Source organism: Chlorella variabilis (assembly GCF_000147415.1).
Source record: "Chlorella variabilis unplaced genomic scaffold CHLNCscaffold_3, whole genome shotgun sequence".
Lineage (NCBI taxonomy): Eukaryota > Viridiplantae > Chlorophyta > Trebouxiophyceae > Chlorellales > Chlorellaceae > Chlorella > Chlorella variabilis.
Genome location: NW_005435085.1, coordinates 699,771 through 704,399, shown reverse-complemented (window position 1 = coordinate 704,399; position 4,629 = coordinate 699,771).

Here is a 4,629-nt window from a genome sequence, read left to right as displayed (position 1 = left end):
AGCAGTGGAAGAGGCAGAGGCAGAGGCAGAGGCAGAGGCAGAGGCAGCTCGCGTAGACTCTGCACAGCCGTCTCCCGCCGCCCAGCCCAGCTGGGACAGCCAGGAAGCGGCAGCCAAGGAGCAGGCAGCCGCAACGCCGGCCGCGCCCGCTGCCCTCCGTGGCAGCAGCGGCGCCGGCGGCAGCGAGGCCAGCAGCCTGTCGTATGGCTACAGCAGCTGCAGCGAGGGCAGCGAGGGCGAGGGCGTACCGCCCAGCCCGCTGTGTACCGCAGAGGAGCTGGCGGCGGCGCGGGCGGAGGAGCAGGCGGCGCTGCTGGCCCACTCACCCTCAGGTAAGGACAGGGCCTGCCTGCTGCCAGCCCCGCCGCCCAGCCAGCTCGCCGGCGCCGCGGCTGGCCGGCTGGCGGCGAGCCGGCCCCTGCTGGCGCAACAGACCGGCCGACTGCCGTGCCTGCCCCTGTGCTGCCGGCGCAGGTGTGGGGCTGAGCATGGCGGAGGCAGAGGGCGTGAGCCAGTTCCAGAGCCTGCACGGGGCAGAGGCGGAGACGCAGGTGTGGGGGTGGGGTGGGGGGTGGTGGAGGGGCGGTGGTGTGCGGGGCTGGCCCGCTGTTCTGGTGGGGGAAGGACGGCTCGGGAGGCGGGCCGCAGCGTTGGCTCGCTGGCGGCGGCACGCGTCCACCCTCCCACCTCAAATCAACCACCCAACCGCATATCCAACCAAACGCCCACCCAACCACACTCCCCCTGCCCTCCCTCCCTCCCCTGCCTGCCCTCCAGCTGGACCTCGACCAGCAGCACCGCCAGTTCAGCGAGGGATGCGCGGCGGCGGCGGTGCGGGTGTTTGCCGTGGGCGACACCATCGCCAGTGAGGCCCCGCCGCCGCGGTGGCGGGTGCTGCAGGAGCTGCGTGCCAAGGCTGGCAGCCGGAAGGGCATCGCAAACCGTTTGGCCCTGCGCGCCGCTGCCGAGGGGGATGCCGGTGCTGCTTGTTTCCGCGTGCCAGCTGGCGGGGCTGAGCGCCTGCGCCCTGCCGCCTGCCGCCTGCCTGTGTGCAGGCACGCTGAGGGCTGTGCTGCCAAGAGAGGAGGCGGATCAAGTGTCCCTGCAGGTGTGCTGGCGGTGTGGGTGGGAGGGTGGGTATGGGGTGCGGCGCGTGCCCCCTGAACTGACGCATGTTTCCTGCCGCCGCCGGGCGCCGCCAGCGACCCGCGCCGGTGCCCTCGCCCGCGCGCTCAGCAGCCCCGCCCTCTTTCTTTCTTCCCGCGCCGCCGCCCCGCAGACCAAGTCCAGCCTGCAGCGCGCCATCTGGCGCAGCTTCCGGGCGCTGGGCCTGGACGCAGGCCTGGCCCTGCACGCGCCCGCCAGCGGCGGCGGCCCCCCGGCGGGCGGCCCGCCGCTGCTGCTGGGGGCGGGGCTGGAGGAGGAGGAGGAGGAGGAGGGGGAGGATGCGGCGTTGGGTCGATATCTGTGCAGCGTCGCTGAGGTGCGGGAGCGGCGGCAGCAGCTGGAGGAGAGCGGCGGGGTGCAGGAGGCGGCGAGGCGGCGGCGCAGGGCGCAGCGCGCCCAGCGCAGCGGCCAGCGCTCCTCGCGCCGCGGCGGCGCGCCTGCCGCGGCGGCGGTGCACGGGGAGACCCCCGTGCCTGGCAGCACCGCTCGGCAGCGGCGGCCAGGGGCAGAGCCTGGCGACCAGGCAGGCGCAGCTGGGCTGGGCGGCGTCGCAGCCGCGCAGGCAGCGGCAGCACCTGTGCCCGAACTGCAGCCAGCGGCGGCGGCAGCCTCACCCCTGCCAGCTGGCAGCCAGGCCCACGGCCCGGCAGCGTTGGAAGTGGAGCCCACACCGGGGGAGGGAGCGCCGCTGGCGGAAGCCGCGGCGGCGGGTGCGGCGGCGGCGCTGGCGGTGGCTGCCGGCGCCGCCGCCGACGGACCCTCCCAGCTGGATCTCGCAGTCACGCAAGGCGGCACCGGCACGATGGCGGCGGCGGCTGCCATGGTGGCGCTGCCTGGCACGGCCGGCGGGCCACCGCCACCCCGGCCGCAGCCTGCGCCCGAGCAGCGGCCAGCCGCGGCAGCGGCGGCGGCGGCGGCGGCGGCTGCAGCTGCGGCTGCGGCTGCAGACGGCGCCTCTCAGCTGGAAGTGGAGCCGACGATGAGGGAGGGCCGGCCTGCAGCACAGGGCCCTGCCCCTGCCCCTGCAGCACCAGAGCCAGCAGCACCAGAGGCGGCAGCGCCAGCGGCGGCACCAACGGCAGCGCCCCTGCCCGCCGCCGCCGCCGCCGCGCTTGTGACCACCCCCGCCAAGCACCGCCTGGCGGCATCAGCCCCGGCGCCGGGAGCGGCGCCTGGCGGCGCCTGCCATGACCCTTTTGACCTGCTGCTTGCCAGCCAGGGCAGCCAGCAGCCGCAGCAGCAGCCGCAGCAGCCGCAGCAGCCGGCGTCGGCGGGCCCCGGGGCAGGCGCGGCAGCTGCGGGCGGCAGCCAGGCCTCGCCTCCCCTCAAAGACCTCCAGTTCCGCAGCAGCTGGCTGCTGGGCGGCTGGGGCGGCAGCGCGGAGCAGCGGCGGCGGCAGCAGCAGGCGCAGCAGGAGGGGCAGGAGCGGGAGCCTGAGGCGGCGCAGCACGCGCAGACGCAGGCACCTCGTGCGTCGGCTCGGGAGCCGGCCGGCCCTCCGTCGCCCGCCGCGGCAGCACTGCAGGGCACCGGAGAGGACACCCCCAGCGGCGTCCACCCGCCAGCCTCGCCTCAGCCTGTGCTGGTCGATGACGGCGCGCAGCGGCAGGACGGGCCGGCGGCAGGTGCAGCGGCAGCGCGCGGCAGCGGCGGCCGATCGGGGGATGCGGGGCTGGGCGGGGTGCCCGAGACGCCGCCAGAGGATGCGGCGCAGCCGCCATCCCCCGACCTCGGCAGCGAGCCTGCTGCCGCTCAGCAGCAGCAGCAGCAGCAGCAGGGCGCCAAGGAGGAGAGCGTTGAGCCGACGCCGGCCGCCGCCGACGCGCACCAGGCTGCAGCTGGCGGCGGCGCGGCCGAGCAGGAGGGCGGCCTGGTTGTGCCAGACACAGAGGAGGAGCAGCAGCAGGCTGAGTTGCAGCGCACGGCGCAGCTGCAGCGCGGCGCAGCCGTCCTGCCAGCCACACAATTGGTGCACCTCGGCACCAGCCAGCGTGCCGCCGCAGACCCTGCTCCTGCCCCAGCCAGCACGCGCCCGCAGCGCAGCGAGCAGCACAGCAAGCAGCTGGAGCCGCAGCAGCAGCAGGAGCAGGAGCAGGAGCCGCCGCTGCAGGCGGCTGCGTTGCCCGCAGCAGACGAGAGCGGCGCGGGCCGGGCGCCAGCGGCGGCGGCGGCGGCAGCAGAGGCGGCGGCACCGTCTGTCCCGGTCGGCGGCAGCGATCCCGGCGACATGCCGCCAGGCAGCCAGGCTGTGCAGCAGGCGATGGAGGTGGTGGGCCTGCTTTCCTCCCACTTTGCCGGCACGCAGGAGCTGCCGCCGCTGGCGGAGCCACAGGTGTTGAGGCAAGCGCCTGGCGCTGACGCAGCAGCAGGCGCCGCCTCGCCGCCACGGCCCGGTGCGGCGCCGGCCGCTGTAGCAGTGGTGTCGGTCACCGGCCCGGCACCACCGCCGGTTGCCGGCCATGAAGGCCCCTTGGGCGTCAGCCCCAGGGGCCGCCGCCGCTGGCGGCAGCGCTTGGGCGTGTCTGATGGCTCTGAGGAGGAGGAGGAGGCGGAGCGCGAGGGCGAGGCGGCGGCGGCGGCGGCCGCGCAGCGCAGGCAGCGTGCCGCGGCGGCGCTCCCTGCCAACCAGTCCCCGGAGGTGGCTTTGCTGGGCAAGAGGTGCGCGCTTTGCCTTTGGGTTTGCTTGCCATGTGGCTGGGAGGAGCTGGTGGGTTGAGGCTCCCGGGTGGCTGGGCTGCCGGCCTCCTCCTTTTTTTGTCCAGCCTGTGTGCAGCCTGTGTGCAGCCTCCTGCCCTCCAGCTGCCCGCCCGCGCCTCGCAGCTGGCAGTCTGGTCGGCTGCTGCACTTCGCCACAACCTAGGATGGGCCTCTGTGTCAGCCAGATCGACCCCTTCCTGCAACACTCTCCCCAGCTCTGCCTCCCGCTGCTGCCTGCCTCCTGCAGGCCCTCCAGCCGCAGGGAGCTGGCCAAGCAGCGGCGCGCCTCCCACCTGGCGGCGGTCATGGCCCCCGCCGGCGCCCGCCCCGACCTGGGCCGCCCACACACCCACCAGCGCCTGGTGGTGCTGCCGGCGGCGGCAGCAGGCCGCTCGCCGCAGCCGCCGCCGGCTGCAGCGGCTGGAGCAGCTGGTGCCGGGCCTGCGCCTGCGCCTGGGCCGGGCAAGCAGCAGCACCAGCGGCGGCGCAGCAGCAGCAGGTCTCCGGCCGCGTCGCCGCGCAAGTCTCCGCGCCAGCGCCGCCCGGTGCGCTCGCCCCTGGCTGCGCTGCGCACGTCGCCGCCGCCGCCGCCGCCCGCGGCGGCGCGCGGCCCTGGCCGGAAAGCTGCGGCGCCGGCCGCGGCGGCGCGGGCGGCTGGCGCTCCTCCACCCCCACCGGCAGCGTGGGGCACCGCCCCTGCCAGCGCCTGCATGCCTGGAGAGGCCCTGCTCAGCAGGATGGCGGCGGCGGCGGCGGCGGCGGCCT